Consider the following 21177-nt stretch of genomic DNA (forward strand, 5'->3'; position numbering starts at 1 on the left):
ATGGGAGTAACTGTTAGGAGCAAGTAAAAATGGGATGTTAGAGGCAATAGTTAGAAGTAAAATGGGAACTGCTAGAAGCAATAATTAGAAGTAGAAATAGGGCACTCAACTCATAGAGTCTCTCTCTGTGTGTTGACACTTGCCACGGGGACTCTTCAGTAGCCTCAGCCTGGTACCAAGAGGAGCAAGGTCCAGACAGACCCAGACATTGCCACCTGTGGACCAAGTGAGGTCGCTTGTGGGTGCCCCAGGGGGTTAAGGCCAGGAGGCTAGGGTAGTTGAGAGGATAAGAAAAAGATAATTGGCTTAATTAACATGTGTGCAGAGTGAATAAGGTGTGTAAACTGAATCAACATAATCTGCCTCTTGACTAATGAATTTAGTGCCCTCGCTGCTTTCTGGTTGGGTTTGAGCCCCATTACACCCTGGTAATGTAAATCTGTCCAAAAATCTACAGCTAGGGACATAGGTTCTAGAGGGGAACCTACTACTGTGGTTATGCAAAATGGACAATATATCAAACTCCCTTTTAAATATCCATATTTGTTCCCATAGATTAATATTGCTTAATGCCTCTATCATAGAAGTTTCTTACTTCAGTTGACCATTGCTACTGCAGAGTTGCATAGCTGGAAAAATTGCTGAGGCTAAATGATTACTGTGTGCTCAGTTTCAAATACATAAGCCAGTGTCTCCAAGGCTCAGAGAACCTTGCAGAAAATGGGTCAAAAAGAATATAAGGATAGAAGGAGAGCTGTGGAATGTATTCTGGATACAACACTCGTGAGCTCATAGCAGGTGTGGTTTCCAGCACAAGACTGTGCCTGTAAACACTTCACCATCATTGAAGGAACGATGTATGAAATGCTGGGCCTACCAGAGTAGCTAATGACACCTAATGGTTTCTGGGACAGATGGAAGTCAGATTCGTCGGTGATGTAGTCACTGGTAAGTCGCCCATTCCACAGTAAATAACCTTCCACCCAGGATCATGCAAACAGTCCAGTGGGTTAAAATAAAAGGCATGAGAATAAAATGGGGACTAATGAGGAAGAATAAAGGTATTAACGGGATGGGAGAGTATCAGAGGGCACTTTGGGGGAATAAGATCAAAATAAGATCAAATGTATGACAATGGAAAAAATAAAAATTTAAAAATTCATTTTAAAAATATAAGGAAAGAGGAAAGAGAATGGAGGGGAAGAAAGAAAGGAAGAAAGGAAGAGACTGAAAGAAAGGAATTTAGGCAAAGTGGCACATGCCTTTTATCCCAGTACTCGGGAAAGTGTGGGTTAAAAAATTCATACCTGTGACACGAGAGGTAATATTTATTTTAGTTATGGTGTTGGTATTGTTATCAATAAAGACACAAATAATGGTGGCTTAACATGCAACTTTCCTTTTCCCTGATGTAACAGTCGGAGCACAAGCAGTACAGAACCGTTTTGGTGGCTTCAATATGACCTCATTCCCCCACCATACTGCTCTGTTGTGCTTCCTGCATTTGCTTTTGGTCTTGTGAACTAAGGATAGATGCTGGGATTTCTGTAACGGTCCTACATCTGGCCATTGGAAAGGAAAGAAACTCAAAGGGGCCAACCTGTATGGTGTAATCATCACTTTCTCATTGGATTGGGCAAAACATAGTCACATGACACGCAGCCAGAGGCTGAGAAAGGTAGTTACGGCTGGCCAGCAGTCCACGTGCCATGTCATAATGTGGGGGAAATATTAATGAAAGGAAGAAAGGGAGAACATATTATGGAAAGCCTAGTCCTTTTTGGCTATGGGTGTCTTAAAAGACAGGTTGAGGCATTGCAAAAGCAGAGACATGGAGGTCAGTAGTTATCCTAGCCATGAATAACTACTCTGGAAGTGAAAGAGAATTTCAGATACCATGGGGTGGGTCCTCTATCCCCTGGGCTGCTTAATTTCTTAGTTTTTGAATGAGCTCATGTCTGGCCCTCAGTTAATAGCCTCACTTTAGTGCTAAGTGCTGGAAGCACATCAGAGCCTGCTCTTAAGTTTCTTGATGGTATGCTAATTTTCAGTAGCTTCTGGATAATGACTCTGTTTTCTTCAGATTCTTGCTGGTCTTCCAATCATAAAGCTATTTTATAATTGTATTACATACCTATAAATTCTTGGGCGTCTGTTTATGCTCATGACTCAATTTGATCTTACAGACTTATAAGTATTTAAATACTACATGTTTACCACTCTTCCAACTTCCCCAAGTTTTAAAATTCATTAGCATATGTTGATTTTCCTGTTTTTCCAGTTATGAATTTTGGAACTTTCATAACGTTCCTTACAATGTGGGATTCCTTTCTGTTTTTCCCTCTTCTTGCCTATTTATGGAATGCTTCCTGGGGCTAAGTATTAACCCCTTCCTGACTTTACTTATTTCAGTTGAAAACTGGACACTTTGGCATGGGTTTTCCAGAAGATATTGCAGACTTGGAATCCAGTGTTATGCACAGTTATATAACAGACTGGTAACATGCATGAATTTAGGACTGAAATGTGTGAACCTCTGGACAAGGTTCTTTCTACTATTTTATACTACATTCTAACCTGTGAATTTACCCATGGAGAATTATGCCACATAGGTCACTAAATTACCACTCCAAAATTGGCACCAGCTGGGATCAAGCATTCAAAACACAAGAGGCTATGGAAGACATCTTATCCAAACCACCCAAAGCATTTTCATTTAGGATTGGAGGCCTTTTCAAGCATTGTGTTATTATAAATTATGTACTTTGGAATAAGCAATAATATGATCTTCCTAAATAAGTGTTTTATTCTTAACATTTTAATTATGAAACTTTTAAGCATGCAAAAAAGTCAATAGAACTATATATCTATTTTTTGATTCTAGAAAAATTAATAGTTTTCTGTACTTATTTGATAAAAATTTATCAAGCTTTATAGCTTATGTGATGGATTTCAAGATTGTCAATATTACATTTTACTAGGTAGCAATATATCTAACTATAGCTCACGTATGCTCATCTGTTTCTGTGTGTAGTGTGTGTGTATGGTGTATGAATGTGTGTGTACATGCCCTATTATGTGGAGGCCAGAGGTGAATAACAGATGACCTTCTCAGTAGTTTTCTTCCATGTGTGTCCTTGAGACAGAATCTTTAACTGAACCCAGAGTTACTATGTCCCCCTCACCACGATCAGGTTGGCTGACCATTGAGCCCCAGTTATTCTGCAGTCTCTGCCACTCATAGGACTGGGGCTACAAGTGCACATGGTTATGGCCAGTTGTTTATAGGTATGCTGGGAATCAAACTCAGGAAAAATAAGGCCCTCTAAAGCCCTCGTACCTATGTAGAAAGCACTGTTCTTACCTAATAAGTCACAGCACCAGTCTCTTGATCATCATTTTAAAAATATTTTATTTTTATTTATTTATCAAAGAGAGAGAGGGAGAGAGAAAATGGGCATGTCAGGGCTTCTAGCCACTGCAAACAAACTCCAGAGGCATGTGGCACTATGCGCACCTGGCTTACATGGCACTGGGGAATTGAACCTGGATCTTTAGACTTTGCAGGCAAGCACCTTAATGGCTAAGCCATCTCTCCAAGGAGCAATAAAATGTTCATGTCCTTCCGAGTGAGTACATTTGACATATGCGCACACTTTTGTGGCCCTGTACCTATCAAACTTAGAATATTATCATTAGCTCCACTGTTCTCTATGTCCCTCCTGGTCAGCCTCTACCCTTGCCAGCTCAAAGGCTGCTTTCAAATCCTTAGCAGATATTTGCAGCTTCTGGGTCATCTTAGTTCAGTTTTCACTGTTCTCTTGTTCATGTTTCCAGCACATCTGGATTGTGTTCTTGACATTGTGAATGACACAACACATAGATTCTGATGATGTTGCAAATTGTTCTCTGAATACTATTGATTTTTGTATCAGTAGCTTGGTTGGATTAAAGGCTTGGAATTTTTTTTTTCCCCTGTGGCAGTAGATGAAATATCTGCCCAACTGATATCTGCCTTAGCTCAATTGCTCAGAGTCTTTCTCAAACAAGCAGAGTTTGTGGGTGAGAAAAAGATTTGCCCAGAGTTTACTATGTACAAAATTTTGGGTTCTGTCCTTTGTGAGATTTCCTCTTTCCATTTAATGGCATAGCCCTAAATCCAGAACTGAGAAAAGGTGCAGATCAAAGGTAGGGAACTTTGTGCTTTATATAACGGGGGACTTTTGGAAGCCAGCTGTTCATAGAGTTCCCGGCACTCCCTGTGTGGCAGGAACAAACCCGACACACTGCCGTTCTGTGTTCAGAGAGGGCCTGGTGCATACTTTGATTTCTTATGGCTGAGATCGTCAGGGGAGAACATCCCATCATCTCCCACACGCCTGCTGAGAGGGTTGTAGAAATCTCTGAAGAAGATTCAGGACTTGGGAAGCCTTTCATTGTGATGAGCTTGCATGGAGAATGTGAATGACCAGGAACCAGACACATACGTGCCTCTGCAGGCATCTGCAGGGGGAAGGGCCAGTCAGTAACCACAGGGAATCTGGATGACACAGTAAGAATTTCAGCTACGCTTTGCTTTTGTACTTGGACCTTAGTACCAACCCTTGGGATGAGAGTTAAGAAATAAAATCCTGACTTGATTGAGTTTACCTAGAACTCTGTCATTTTAAGTTTCTACCAAAAGATGAAATGGCAAGTGTGTAGTGGAAAGTAAGATCAGACTGTTCAGTAGCTCCTCAGGTATTAGCAGGCTTGAAGGTTATTATTGCTCAGGGACTTCTCCACAGCCAGCTTTAGACCCTGCTTCCTGTATCTCTGGAAAAACACTAAGCTTACAAATGTGAACTAGGAGGAAATATCATAGTTGCCCCTCTTTAGAATTTGAAATACTAAGGAGGGAAAAACCAACATAAGTTCCCCTTTTGTAAAATTAGAATAACACATGAAAGGATATCTATAGATTAAAGGGAGGCTGGGCTGGAGAGATGGCTTAGTGGTTAAGGCACTTGCCTGCAAAGCCTTGAAGGACTCATGTTCTACTCTCCAGGTCCCACATAAGCCAGACGTACAGTGATACGAGTGTACACGGTCGCACATGCACACAAGGGGGTGCATGTGCCTGGAGTTCAACTGCAGTGATTGAAGGCCCTGGTGCACCACTTCTGTCTCTTGCTCTCTCATTCTCTCACATAAAAACAAGGGAGACAGGTGAAGGTTACAGGATTTGGCCCATTAAGGGAAGGCTATATTCTATTGGTAAGACATAGCTATTTTTATAGATTTATTTAGTTTTCTTTTTTTAAAAAATATTTTAAATTTTTATTTGTTTGGGGAGGGGGAGAGAATTAGGTGCTCCAGGGCCTCAATAGCCACTACAAAAAAACTCCAGATGTGTGTGTCACCATGTTCAGCTGGCTTACATGGGTACTAGGGAATTAAACCTGGATCCTTAGGCCTCAGTGGCTAAGCCATCTCTCCAGCCCCTAGTTTTCTTTCTTTACTTCTTTTTAATCTGCTGGTAAAGAGAATGGGACCTGAGTTTGTATCTGACCCTGGACAGAGACAAGATTTTCTGAATTTCTAGGAAGATAAGATTTTTATCTAGTCAGAGTCTTTCTGGTGAAGAGCAAAGTTTACACAGCGTTGTTCCCACCATAAAAGAGTTAAGGGCTTGTAAACCATGTGGATAGGAAAATGCCCCTCAGGTAAACAATACATTCAAGAAACTTGTAGAAACAGTATAAAGCCTACCTAAAAATGCAAGTCAGCACAGTGGTCTCTGGCTATTATCCACACCTTGAGCGTGTCTTGCTATGCAGTGGTCCCTTTGGCCATTTCATGCTCTTATCCTTAACAATGCCTCGTGTTATTTTGCAGTCAACTCTGCCTGTTTTCTACACTCGGCTCTGTGTGTCTTGCCCGAATTCATTTTACAGAGATTGTAAGGACCAGGGATCCAAAGGGAGGCTAGTGTGAGACCCTAGTAACAATATATAGAAAATGTACTCCAATTTCATCCTTGTGGATAGAGATGCTATGTCTCCTACAGAGCCAGGAAAACTGAGCACTCACCAGTGATAAGAAAATCCAGGTGGTGATTTCAGAATTGCAGGTACAAGAGTTGGGGTTCATTTTGACTGTGGCTCTTCAAGCATGGACTTTTGAGTTTCATTTCAGGATTCTGCTAATGTCCTTCTAGCCAACCAGTAATCAGGGCTTCACTTTTCTTTCTCATTCTCATTTATAATCCCCATAATTTGCATATATTTGCATTTTAATTTTTCTAACTAAAAGAATTGAGTAACTATGCATTCTCTGCATACCACTGGAGCAGAAACACATTGAACTCCAGTGGTATGAATAAAGGACAATGTTGGCAGATTTCTTACTTTAGCTCAAAATTATTTCCTAAACTGTGAGTGTGCTTTCCTTTTTGGCACTTTAATCAAGGAATTTGACTCTGTATTTTTGCTTTTCCTTATGCTGCTGAAATAGTCTCAAAAAATGGGGCCACAGAAAAGACTTATGCAAGACCACATGGTCAGTCAGAGACAGAAGAATCATGACTTCATGGCCTTTCTCTGTTCTGTTCTTAGTGCACTGGTCCCTCTGTCTCCAGAGGCAACTCCCTGTCTTTCTTATTTTAAATATTTATTTTTATTTATTTATTGGAGAGCACAAAGGAGGGAGGGAAGGATGGAGGAAGGGAGAGAGAAAATGGGCATGCCAGAGCTTCTAGCCACTACAAACAAACTCTAGATACATCACCACCTTGTGCATCTGGTTTACATGGGTCCTGGGGAATTGAACATGGATGGGTCCTTTTTAGGTAAGCACCTTAACCACTAAGCCATCCTTCCAGCCCTTCCTGGCTTTCTATAAGCTAATTTTTAACATATGTTTATGAGAAACATCTGGAGACTTGTTTTTTTTTTTTCATTTTGGTCAACGTTGATTTAAAAAAAATTTAAGCTAATGATAAAGTTAAAAGTTTGATGTGAAAATCCAAATGCAGCTAATATAAGTTGAGGTGTGCTGTGAATCATGGAAGGTAGGGGAGGGATAAGGAAGATAAAATTCTTGTCTTCAAAATGAGAGCCAAGGGCCACACAGTTAATGGAATGATAATTTTTAAAAATACTGTGCAACATAAGAGCCATTGACTAACAGGAGAACATATACTATACGTAAAATATATTTATCTCTAATGATTTTCAGCTTTTTAAATTGTGGTGTTAATATGTAGCTTAATAAAGTTGTTCAATCAAAGAAAGTGGAATGAGCACATTGTCTAGAGTAATGAAAGTTAAAGCTGCATGGACAATGCAAATGAAACTGGAACAGCTTATGTTATTTCTCTAGGATGGGATGGGAGTCAGGGAACGCTGCAGTGAGGGATGGGATGGTGAGAGGCTGTAGCTTTGCAGCCTGAGCACTTTTGTATTATTTTGTAGAGTGTGTACCATATTGTTTTGCCCCAAATGCATATTTGGTATATTTTTAAATTTTGATTTGCATATGTCAATGCAGCCTCCAAGAAGTACAAGTATATGTAAGTGCATATAACCAAGAGAATATGGAAATATGTTTTCCTTTACACGCCTGCTCAAAGTACACATTGGTTATTTGATTTTCATTGAATCTTGATACTGTGCGCTTACTTTGTTAAGTCTTTTATGTACAGTGAAATGAATACTTTTAGTTTGTTAATACCGATTAACTTCTATCAGTGAGAGAGGTATTGGAACATTCCACTATCAATGGGGTTTTGTTCACGTCCTCGGGTCCATCGATGTTTCCTTAATAGATTTCAGTGCTAAGTTAGTAAGCAAATACCAGCATCAAATTGTCATTTTCTCCTCCTGACCTGCTTGCTGTATTTTGGTGTGATGGCTCTATGGCAAGTTGTGATGCCTTTTTGCTTTTTAGCTAAACCAAATAGGGCTCTCATTATCTTCCCTAGTAAGTCCAGGGAGAAGAGGAGGAGGGTGGAGAAATGAGGCAGGGACACCTATGAGAATGTGCCTGGTAGACCTCTCTCTACAGAGAGCCCACCCCACCACCAACCTTACTCGCTTTGTTCAGGAAGTTATCTCTATTTTTCATGGGGGTTGCAATTCTCACTGTCTGCTCCCAGCCTGTGGCTGAGCACAGCCAAGAGACTAAGGCAAGTCTGTTCCTGGGTGACTTGGAACTCCTCTGACAAGTAACAGTATCATGTTGGTCTAAGACTGTCTAGGATGCATCCATCCACCCTTCCTTCCTTCACGAGTTTTAATTTGAATTGTGTCCAGATAATTCTACAACTTGTCTTGACTCACTCCCACATCATCACTCCTTTCCTTATAAAATTATTGTACTTTTAACCCTTCTCTGGCATCTCCTCTTCAGACTTCCTGTATTAACACAGGGGAGGACTCTATTGTTAGGAGGAAAGTAGATTCTCCCCTTTCTCTGATTCTCTGTCCCTAGTGTGTGCTTTGTTCTCTGGTCAGCTCCCTTCATTCAGACCCTGCACTGACGTGAGGATCTGCATTTTTTTAAATGTCCCTTTTGAATTTAAGAAAATATTTCCAAGAAACCCTTCAGTAGCATCCATTCACTTTTTACTGTACAGAAAGTAGTGATGTGATAGCTTCTGAAGTTACCACTGGTAAGTAGAAAACCTCGGTCAATGAGGTTTATCCCTGAGTTGGGGAAAAATCACCTTCCCCTAAGTGCCACGGCAGAAAGACTATAACTGAATAAGTCAGAGTCTTCCATAAAGGGAGGAAGGAAGATGGACACTAAGTAGTAAATCAGCCACATGTTAAATTTAATAACACATTCAGCTTTAGAACCTATTTAATCAGTTAGGAATATCACTTTTCTTTTTTTAAGTATTTTATTTTTTATTTTATTTTCTTTTTTGATTTTCCAAGGTAGGGTCTCACTGTGGCCCAGGCTGACCTGGGATTCACTATGTTGTCTCAGGGAGGCCTCGAGCTCATAGCGATCCTCCTACCTCTGCCTCCTGAATGCTGGTATCAAAGGCATGTGCCACCACGCCCGGCTAGTATTTTATTTTTATATTTAAATTTCTTTCATTTATGTACTTGACAGCAAGAGATAACTAGAGAGAGAGAGAGAGTGCCAGATAGAGGATGAGTGTGCCAGGGCCAACAGCCGCTAAAAGCCAGACACATATGCCACTCTGTGCATCTGGCTTACATGGTTCCTTGAGAATCGAACCTAGGCCCTTTGGCTTTGCAATCAAATGCCTTAATTGCTAAGCCATCTCTCCAGCCCCAAGAATATAACCTTTCAGTAGATTTTGCCTTTACCCTCTGTTGCAGATAGCATATGGGTCTGTCTTGCTTCATTTTTTTTCCCTCCCATCTGAAAGTTTTTTTTAAAAATTTTTTATTTATTTATTTGAGAGTGACAGACACAGAGAGAAAGACACATAGAGGGAGAGAGAGAGAATGGGCACGCCAGGGCCTCCAGCCACTGCAAACGAACTCCAGACTCGTGTGCCCCCTTGTGCATCTGGCTAACGTGGGACCTGGGGAACCGAGCCTTGAACCGGGGTCCTTAGGCTTCACAGGCAAGCGCTTAACCGCTAAGCCATCTCTCCAGCCCCATCTGAAAGTTTTTTAGTTAATGTAATTGGTATGCTTATGTTTATTTAGACCATTCATTTGTTCAAATCTATTTTTGTAATTTCATTTTCTTCTTTATATTTACTGGGGCTCAGGTTTATTTTTTGCCCTACTCTTGGCAATTGTATTTTTAATATACATTTTATTTAAAATTTTAAACATAAAACTAAGAGAACTTAATAATAATGATGCATCCTCACGTAGATATAACAACTTACCACATGTACTTTTTTAGGCCTTCTTTATCTTTTGCTAGAGACTTAAAAATGTATTACAAGTCTAGCAGAGTATCTTATCTTGGGGGGTTGAACATTAACTTCTGCCTTCTTTGAGGCAGACATGGAAAGGCAATGAGAAACTGGTAGGTAGTATTACATTCCCACATTCACACTAAAATCAGAAGGATATTTCTTTTGTTCTGCCACTGGGAAGACTGCTTAGCAAGCTCACAAGCTTCAGGATTCTCCTGGCTCCACCTCCCATTGCCAGAGGCATGTTGGGCTTACAGACAAATATACCACTTTGTGTCTGGCTTTATGTGGATGTTGATGATTGGTTGAACTTGGGTTTGAATTGGTAGACCTTCAGAGCAAGCACCTTTAACCAAGTACTGTCCCAAGTTTTTTTTAAAAAATATTTATTTATTTGAGAGAGAGAGAGAGAGAGAAAGAATGGGTGTGCTAGGGCCTCTAGCCACTGCACATGAACTCCAGATGCTTGTGCCACCTTGTGCATCTGGTTTTTATTTGAATACTAGGGAATCAAACCCAGGTTCTTAGGCTTTGCAGGCAAGTTCCGTAACTGCTGAGCCACCTCTCTATCCCTTCCCAGCTTCTTTCTCTTCTGTTCAGACCACAAGCTTCATTGGTTAGAGGCTTATCCACATGACCTCACTTAATGTTTATCACCTCATAGACTCTGTTTCCAAGTCCAGTTACACTGGGGATTAAGGCATTAATGATGGATTTTAGGTAGCATAATCCAGCTGGTGGTACCACTATTACTGGGAGCAGGACTATGACCAAAGAAATAAGATCCCCTTTCAGGAAGTTATACAGATGATGGTGGAGAAAGTATGATCTTTACACCTAACATGAAGAAATATTTAAAATTGGATGGTGGGGAGTTGTTGATCTGCTGGAGGTAAGGCCTGACAAGTCATGAGAACAAGTGAGTGAAAACAAAACTGGATCAGAGTGTAAAAGGGGACAGAATTATAACATCATCAGAGACTTTGTATTTCTCAGCTATGTTAACCAACACATTTCATGTGTTTTTGTTTGTTCTTTTTAAATTTTTAAACTTTATTTATTTATTTGAGAGAGGGGGAAAGAGGCAGATGAGAGGGAACAACAGGAGGAGGAGGAGGAAGAGGAGGAATGGGCATGCCAGCCCATTCCGTTCACTACAAACTAACTCAAGACACATGCGCCACTTTGTGAACCTGGCTTATGTGGGCCCTGGGGAATTTAACCAGGGTCAGCTGGCTTTGCAGGCAAGTTCCTTAATGGCTAAGCCATCTCTCCAGCCCTGTTTTTTTGTTTTGCTTAGGATCTCTGAGAAATTACAGAAGTCTGAAATACATTAGGACCAGGTAGATGTTGGACAAGTAGACAAGCATGGAGACTCAGCCAACTTATTGCCAGACATTAGGCTAGTTTGCAGAGTACAGTAGGATGTCATCTGAGACAACAGGATTTCCTTTCCTAAGCAAACCATATGGCCATGTGTGTTTTACACCATCATGGTGCTAAGCCTGAGGGGGATCAAGTGCCTGCTGACCTGGGACCTAGGCTAGGGAGGAAGATTAAATGTATTCTTTTACATTTGGGCAGAATTCCTCATTCTATAGTGTTAGTGAGAAAGCTTATGCCTGCTAGAATCACTAGAAATCTTGACTCAGTAAGATTATTCAGTAAGGAAATTCATTACCTCCTATTCTTTCTTGAAGCATGGATCAGAGCCATGACTCAGTGATGTCATGAAGGACTTGTGTTCTTCCTGTTTCATCATTTTTGCTGGACTTCATGTTGGCTTCATCCCATCAATAGTCTGACATGACATAAGGGTGGCAATTAGGATAAGTGAAGCTATCCCCTGCCTTTGCATACTCACCTGCTCGCTTGACCAATAGCAATGGCCAGAGAGGAAAGAGATAGACCATTTTCTCACTGACTTACTTATTCTAATCAGGAGCTGAGTTTAGTGTGTACCAGACTTCCTCATAAAGGATCTCTGCTGTTTCTTTGAGCTTCCAGCCTTCTGAGGCACGTGATGGAAAGGAATGGATTAAGGTTCTGTTCTTTTAAGGGCAGAGAAGACAATGGTACTAGGTTGTAGAAATGAAGGAGGAAAGCTGGTTCTACCCATGAATCAGATGTAGGGGCCTGACAGCTTGCTGCCCAGGCTATTTTCCTACATGTAGTAGTATCACTTTGATTGTTCCCATGGCAACTTGAGTTTTGGTGCATCCTTGTAACTTGTCTATAGAAGAGGAAGAAGATGATGCTAAATGTTTTCTCAGTTAGTGAAAATCTAAAGTCTCAGGTCTAAATTCAGCAGCCCAAGATGGATTACACAACAGTTAGTGACTCTACCCACAGGGGAAGATTTAAGCTGCCCCTTGGACTAACATTGGGAAGCAACTTGGGGATTTACAAAATAATGCATGGGAAAGCCATCACAAGACATCCTGATTGGATATGCCTGGGAATTTGTGGTGAAAATTTCAGTTAGTTACTTAAGATCATATAAAAATTGGGTAAACCATTCCTATATTAATTGTATGAGTAGAAAAATAAATCAGAAAAAAAGTGCAGTGTTTAACCATACCTGGACTGTAAAGTTTCTGTATGTGTGGACATCCCTTCCCCCACGCTAGAGACAGTCCCAGACTCACGATGCACACGAAGCAGCTGTCCCGTCAACCTGACTCCCCAGTGAGCTTTCACCAGTATCGTTGTTAGACAGAGAGGGAAGTGATGTTGGTGTGAATGTGAGAATGAGTTAATGTTGCCTGTCAGGAAACAGAAGCGGTGCCAGGGGATCAGCTCATATACAGCTGAGTGACGGAAGGCAAAAACGGGAAAACCAGAGTCCTACAGAGACAGTGTTCCTGAATCTACCCTAGTTGTGAAATGTGGAAGGTGCGTGTTCATTCCAGAAATGGAAACAGCTTCAGGGAGGGCAGCTTTGATCACTGTGTCAGGCAAACTTGGAAAGTAACAGCAATATAAGCAGTGACCTCAGACGACCTCCCACCTGAACTCCAGATAGGAATAAATATTGATTCCTTGACTACGAGTCAGTCTGAGAGGTTCCAGATTGAACAAATAAAAATTAAGAATGCCAGCTCAGACTGAATTTCAAACAAACAATGAATAACTTGATGGTCCAAGTATCATGATTGCATGACATATACTTTCACTAAAAAAAAAGGCATCCGAAGTTCAAACTTAGGATTGCTGTGAGTTTGAGGCCACCCTGAGACTCCATAGTGAATTCCAGGTCAGCCTGGGCTAGAATGATACCCTACCTTGAAAAACCAAAAAAAAAAAAAAAAAAGATGGATTTTGGTTCTCCCCAGTTTTCACTTCCTTCTGCAAAAGAGAAAACAGATTGTCCACCAGAGAGTGAGAACAACAAAGGTTAAATGGGATCAGTTAATTCAGAGATTTTGATGAGTGTACCCTCCCTTATGGCCAAAGACTGGTGGGAGCTTCTCAGTGGAGTCCATGACCCTTGTCTTCATAAGGTTCTGACCTGGTTTCCAGTACCATAGCCATGAGAACGCATCCACTGAGTATGCCTCTTATCTATTCAGAGAGCCATTGGTTGCCTGCATAGCCGAGTGCCAGCATTGCACAGGTGTGTACATCTTGTTTGCCTGGTTGCTTTTGTATAGAGCAGGATTCCCTGCTTGTTCACCAAGTTGCTAGTCGTTTTGCCCCAGCAGCTCATGTGGCACTTTCCAGCACTATGAGGGATCTGGGTTTCTTCACAGTTCCAGCCTGATCTCTCCGTGTTCAGTGTCTGAAGCCGGTGGGTGCCTTCAGCAAGAGGGTCTTACCTTTCAACTTTGGCAGGTTAATCAAGTGCTTTGACAGAAACCAGCCTTGTTTTGAGGACCTCATAGGTCTCCCCAGCTAACAGCTTACTGTGGGGGTATAACCTATTTCAAATGCTGGGAGTTACAAGCCAGAGCCCGAGGAGCCACAGTGCCAGGGCAGCAGGACGAGACGGCAGAGTGGTATAGTTCCACTGGGGGAAGGTAATTCCCTGCTAGGCTGGTGACTTCATGGTCACCACAAGTCCTGACCCAGTATGCATGGGGCACAGCAGGGGAGGAAGCTTTCCTGGGCTTAAATGCCCAATGTTACTCCCTTCCTGACTGGCCATTGTTGTGTGATTGACCCCAGAACCCTGTGGGTTTCTGCGTTAGTGCCAGAAAGGGTGTAGCCTGTTATGGGTCAGAAATTCAGCTCCCTGTTCACAGCACTTTCAGGACCTGGCATGCTCGAGGGAGAGGTGAGGAACACCCTCTGGGCATGAGCGTCCAGCCTTACCCTCCTATTGCCTTGTCCATTGGTGTGTAAACAGCCCCAGGACCTTGTGGGCAACAGCTCTGGCACTATTGACTGGAGTCAAGAAGGTAGGTAGGGTAGCTGCAGGCAGGGAATTCCACTATAGAGTGACAGCTTCAAGCTCTGGGCTCATAGCGCTTTCAGGACTCAGTACATATGGGTGGTGGTGGTGGGGTTTGGAAGCCCGCCTGGCCTTACGTGCCCAGTCTTACACACCCACTACCGACTCTTTGGTGTGTATTATCTGGAGGCTTTGTGGACCACAGTGCTGACACTGCTGGCAGGGGCCCAAAAGGGTGTTCTGAACTATGGGTCGGCAATTCCATTCTAACGTGGTGGCTTTCTGCTCCTTGCTCCCAGGAGGTGAGGGTGGGAAGCCTACCTGGGCTTGGATGCACAGATTTTTATTCATTGCCAGGTGTCTAGGGGTGAGATCCATTTGGGCTCACTTCTATGGGCTATAGTGGAGACTGGAATTTGGGGGTGAAATCCATTTAGCAGACTCCAGTAGAGGCTAACACCAAGTCTCTGTTGCTGTCTACATACACCCTTATTCTGGATTTTTTTTTTTTTTTCTTCTCTGCTGATGTTGTTTGAGGCAAGGCCTGGCCAGGCAGGTGGGAGCACAATCTTCTAGGCTCAGTACCCCGAGAGTTACGATTATAAGCATAATCTACCACACCTAGCTAAATAAATCATTCCATGTTTAGGAATTATGACATAGTAATATGCCAAATCTTTGTCAGAACTGTAGAAATGGCTTAGTGGTTAAGGTACTTGCCTGCAAAGCCTCAGGACCCAGGTTCGACTCCCCAGAGCCCATGCAAGCCAGTTGCACAAGGTGATGCACACACACAGGTGGTGCCTGCGCATAAGGTGGTGCATGCCTCTTGAGGTCGTTTGAGGGGGCTAAGGCCCTGATGGACTGATATTCCATCTCTTTCTCTCTCATTAAAGAAAACTAAAATAAATAAGTAAATAATCTTTGTTAGGTTTGTTATCATTTTTATTTATTTAGTTGAGAGAGTGATAGAGAAAGAAGGAGAGAGAGAGAGAGAGAGAGAGAGAGAAGCAGATAGAAAGAGAATGGTTGCGCTAGGGCCTCTACCCACTGCAAATGAACTCTAGACATGTGTGCCACCTTGCACATCTGGCTTATGTGAGTCCTGGAGAATCCAACCTAGGTCCTTTGGCTTTGCAGGCGAATGCCTTAACTGCTAAGCCATCTTTCCAGCCCCCCACCCCCATTTGTTAGGTTTAGAAAGTTTTAGTATCATGGTCTCTTAGCTACTTTTTTTTTTTTTGCTGTAAGTCCAAAAATGGATTAGTAAAACAGGAAAATTGAATTGTATTTCAGACAATGGAACACTCAGGAGCCATAGATCATTGTTAGAAAATTTTCAGTGCCAAAGATGGGATACCTCCAGTGAGTTGTTGGCCAGGGAGGTCCCTGATGCTGCCAAAACATTATAGGCCATTGACGAGGCCCTTGGTTTCCCACCAGGAATAGGTGGTAAGACCCTGTTGCTGAAGACTTCACATACTTGGGCTGCAAGGCCACTGAGAAATCCTGCTGGAACTGAGCTGATAACCTCCTCCATGTAGACCAGCTGACAGAAAGCTAGAAAAAGCCATGCTGCATGGGAGAAAGAGATACCACCAATGAAGATACTCAATAGTGGACACTGCAAGCCTTATAATTGGCCAGCCAGGCCAAATGAGCCAACAGGTGCGATAGTGGCATGTCTGTCATGGTGGAAACCAATGTCCCTCCAATTGGACTGGAGGTACTCTCCATGGGGGGAAACACATCCCTGGTACAGAAAACTTAAAACAGGGGTAGTCATGAGCCCTAGGGGTGTAACATCTGCTGATGTCTGGAAAAATGTATATAGTATGCTTATCAAACTGGCCAGTAAACACTTCTGTTAATATATATACCCTTATATTAAAGCTACTCTCACTTTGGGTAGAGAATTTTCTCTTTTCAAATGGCAGTGACTTTGGGATAACTTGAAGGTATCATAGTGCTGGAAAGAAGTGGCTGGAGTACTGAGTAACATCTTCATCACAACTTCCAAGGCTCAGGGTCTAATGCAGAAGAGGTGGCAGAAAGAATGTAAAAGCCAAAGGAAGGGTAGGACTCCATACAACGTGCTTCCTCCAGACATAAAATGGCCTGGATATCCATTACCTCATAGTGCTTGACACTACCTATACAAGACCATCATAAGAGGAGGAAAAGACCATGACATCAAAATAAAAGAGAGACTGATTGCAATGAGGAGGGGATATGATAGAGAATGGAATTTCAAAGGGGAAAGTGGGGTGGGGGGATGGAGGGTATTACCATGGGATACTTTTTATAGTCATGGAAAATGTTAATAAAAATTGAATTGTATGTGATAAAACCAAAGCAATAATATTTGTTTAACTTGTGTTACCCCCAAAACCCAGTTTGTAGGTAATTGTGGTGACACATACCTGTAATCTCAGCACTCACAAGGTTGAGGCAGGAAGACTGTGAGTTTGGAGCAGCCTTGGCTACATAGGTAAACCAAAGCTATTGATTTCTAGTTTTATTCTACTGTGGTCTGATAGCAAACAATGAATTACCTACTTTTAATATTCTTTATATTTGTTAAACCTTGCTTTGTAGTCTACATTGTGGTCAGTTTTGGAGAACCATCTGGGTTCTGCCAAATCTAGTTGGTCTATGGTATAATTTATCTCTGAAGTATCTTTGCTAAGTTTTGTTTGGAGAACCTGTGTAAATTATGGGAGTGGGATATTAAAGTCTCCCACTCTTGTTGTGTCTGGACCTATGTGAACTTTTATGTATTTTGGTATTTGTTTTATGAAATTGAAAGCCCCAATATTTGTGTATAAGTGTTTACCATTGCTATATATTCTTGTTGAACCATTCCTGTGACTCCTTTGATTGTTTTTGGTTGAAATTCTACTTTATCAAATATAAGAATAGCCACTGACACTTACTTCCTGTTTTTATTTGCTTTACACGTAACTTTCTAACTGTTGACACTTGGGTTTTAGATGTCTTGCTAGCTATGTGAGTTTCTTGAAGCCAACAGATAGTTGGATCTTCATCCCACCTTTTAACCAAGCAAAGCACAAATATTTTATTTCCAATTTTCTTTGAGCTTTGGTGGGTTGAAAGTTATTGTGGATTTGTCTTTCATTCAAAATAAAAGATAGGAAAAGTTTAAAAAGTTGAATTTGTTGCCATTTTTTTAAGAATACCAGTGAGGGCTCTTGAACTGAAATTCTCTCTCTCTTTTTTTTTTTTTTGTGGCATCTTTGGTATTTATATCTTATTTTGTTATTAAACTAAAGCTGAATTTTGCCAGAAGCCTTTTCTGTATCAATTGAGATGATAATATGGTTTCTGTCCTTGAGTGCAATGTGATGAACTACATCTATTGATTTATACAAGTTGAACCATCTCTGTATCTCTGGAATGAAGCTGTTTTTGTTTCAGTGAATGATCTTTTTGACGTGTTCTTGAATTTGGTTCATAGTATTTTATTGAGAACTTTTGCATCTATGTTCATCAGGGAGTTTGATGTCTTCTGCTTGCGTATTGTTGTATCTTTATCTGGCTTTGGTATCAGCATAAGAGCATCTTCATAAAAAAGTTTAGAAACATGGAGAATGACTAACAGTAGTCCTTTATCAAATAACTATTAGAATTCTGCAGTGAATTTATCTGGAATTTGGCTTCTTTTATTCAGAAGATTCAATCGCATTGCTTGTTATAAATTGGTTTAAAATATTTCTCATTTTGGTGTAACTTTGGCAGGCCACATGCAACTAGAAATTCACATATTTCTTTTAGATTTTCCAGTTTAGTGCAATATAGGTGTTTAAAGCATATGGTTTTTAAAAAAAATCATTGGTATCTCTTATGATTTCTTCCTTTTCATCTTTAATTTTATTGATTTGAGTCTTCTCTCTTTTGGTTTATTTGGCTAAGAGTTTGTCAATATTGTTTATCTTTTCTAAGACGAACTCTTTGTTTCACTGATTATTTGTATTTTTTAATAATTTTTTTATTGACAACTTCCATGATTGTAAACAATATCCCATGGTAATTTCCTCCCTCCCCCCACTTTCCCCTTTGAAACTCTATTCTCCATCATATCCCCTCCCCCTCTCAATCAGTCTCTCTTTTATTTTGAAGTCATAATCTTTTCTATTATGATGGTCTTGTGTAGGTAGTGTCAGTCACTGTGTGGTCATGGGTAACCATGCCCTTTTGTGTCTGTAGGAGCACATTGTAAGGAGTCCTATCCTTACTTTGGCTCTTACATTCTTTCTGCCACCTCTTGTGCAATGGGAATACCACTTCTGAGTACCATGGTGCCTTCTGAGTCATCCCAAGGTCACTGTCATTTGAAAAGAGAAGGTTCTCTAACCAAAAGTGAGAGTAGCATTAATATATTGGTGTGGACATTAAGAGAAGTACTTACTGGGCAGTTTGGTGAGCATAGTATATACATGTAGACAGACAGCAGCAGTTATTACACCCCTGGAGCTCATGACTACCCCTGTTGTAGGTTTTCAGTATCGAGGATGAATTCCCTCCCATGGAGTGGGTCTCCAGTCCAATTAGAGGGTGTTTGGTTTCCCCCATAACAGAAGTGCTACTTTTGCACATGTTGGCTCATTTGGCCTGGCTGGCCAAATGGAAGACTTGCAGTGTCCTCTGTTGAATATCTTCATTGGTGATTTCTCTCTCTATTAAACAGCATGCAGCGTGGCTTTTTCTAGCTTTCTGTCAGCTGGTCTACATGGAGGAGGTTTTCAGCTCAACTCCAGCAGAATTTCTCAGTGACCTTGCAGCCCAAGTATATGGAGTCTTTAGCAATAGAGTCTTACCACCTATGCCTTGTGGGAAACCAAGGGCCTTGGCAATGGCCTGTAATGTTTTGGGAGCATCAGTGACCTCCCTGGCCAACAACTCGCAAGGAAGGTATCCCATCCCTGGAACTGAAAATTTTCTAGTAACAATCTATGGCTCCTGTGTGTTCCATTGCCCAAAAAAGCAGATTTCCATATGATTTATTTATATCTTCTTAGATTTTGATTAGCCCTCCCTCCATCTTTACTTTACTCAACCTCTTTCTCTGACCTCACTTAGGCCTTTTCACCCCCATTAATCTGTTCTTTTACTTATATATTTACAACATCATCCTATTATGGCCCCCTTCCTCCCTTTCTATTCCGTTTCTATTTCCTTTCTAGCTTACTTGTATTATATTATTTTTGCCATGATCTTAATTATTATTATTATTTTTGGCCTCTGTATATTTTTCCAAGGTCTTAAGGTATATAATTGACTCATTTATTATGGATATCTCTGACTTCTTAATGTAGTTGCTTACAGTAAAGAACTTCCTTTTTGGGACTGTTTTCATCGTATTCTGTAAGTTTTGATATGTTGTGTTTTCACTCTTGTTAAATTCTGGAAATTTTTAAATTTTCCTCTTGACTTCTTTTTTTTTTTTAAATATTTTTATTTATTTATTTGAGAGTGACAGAGACAGAGAGAAAGACAGATAGAGGGAGAGAGAGAGAATGGGCGCGCCAGGGCTTCCAGCCTCTGCAAATGAACTCCAGACACGTGCGCCCCCTTGTGCATCTGGCTAACGTGGGACCTGGGGAACCGAGCCTCGAACCGGGGTCCTTAGGCTTCACAGGCAAGCGCTTAACCGCTAAGCCATTTCTCCAGCCCCCTCTTGACTTCTTTAATGTCTCATTATTTTCCATTCAATTATTGTTAATTATGTCCATTCAATAATGTGTTGACTAATTTTCATAAGTATTTGTAGTTTCTGTATTTTCTCTTACTGTTATTCACTGCTTTATTAACTTTTGTCTGCTAGGATGCAGAAAGTTATTTAAATTTTCCTATGTTGTTGAGATTTGTTCTCCTAATACATGATATTTGTTCAAAAAAGTTTCATGGAGTTCTGAGAAAATTGCATTCTGCAATGTTTCCACAGAGTATCTGATAGATATCTGCTAGATCCATTTGATCTATGTGTCATTTAACTTTATGATTTCTCTGTTTATTTTTGGTCAGGATACTTGTTTATTGTTGAGGGTAGGGTATTGAAGTCATCTACCACTGTTTTGGGGTTATGAAATGACTTTAATAGATTTTGCTTTATGAAATTGGGTGAAGTAATGTTTTGTGAATATATGTTTAGAATTGTAATGCTTCTTATTAGATTGATCTCTTTTTTTCATTTATTTTTATTAATTAGCTTTGTATTCAAAAAATACAGTCAGTTTGGTACCATTATTAGGCTCATCTGTGACCTACCCCCTTCCCATTAGCCCCTCCTTGTTGAGGTATATGGGTCGTGCATTGTGGAGTTAGCCCACAGTTATGGGTAAGATAAATGTTTCTTCATATCATGACCCAACATGTGGCTCTGACACTCTTTCTGTCCCCTCTTCCGCAAAATTTCCCTGAGCCATGTTGGGTTCATTTTTGGAGATTGATCTCTTAATCACATCGTGGTAACCTTTATCTTTAGCTCTTTTGACTGGTTTTAGTTTGAATTCTATTTTTTTCAAATATTAGAATAGTATCTACATTTTCCCTAGTTACATTTTCTTAGAAATACCCCTTTGTGTTCTGTTTTTTTAACCTTAGGTGGTGTCTGATTTTGATGGTAATGCATGTTTCTTGAAGGGATAAATAGATGAATCCTGTTTTATTTTATTTTTAATCTAATTTGTTAGTCTGCATATTTTGGTGAAGGAACTAAGACCATTAATGTTTAGAGTATTATTGAAAAGTCTGTATTGATTCTTGTCTTTTTGTTGACTTTATAGTGTATGATTTATTCTTAATCCTTGTTCACGTAAGTACTAATGTAGCAGCATTATTAATTTTTCTCTATTGCCTCTTGGGCATTTTC

The sequence above is a fragment of the Jaculus jaculus genome, chromosome 14 (genome assembly GCF_020740685.1).
Source record: "Jaculus jaculus isolate mJacJac1 chromosome 14, mJacJac1.mat.Y.cur, whole genome shotgun sequence".
Taxonomy (NCBI): Eukaryota; Metazoa; Chordata; class Mammalia; order Rodentia; family Dipodidae; genus Jaculus; species Jaculus jaculus.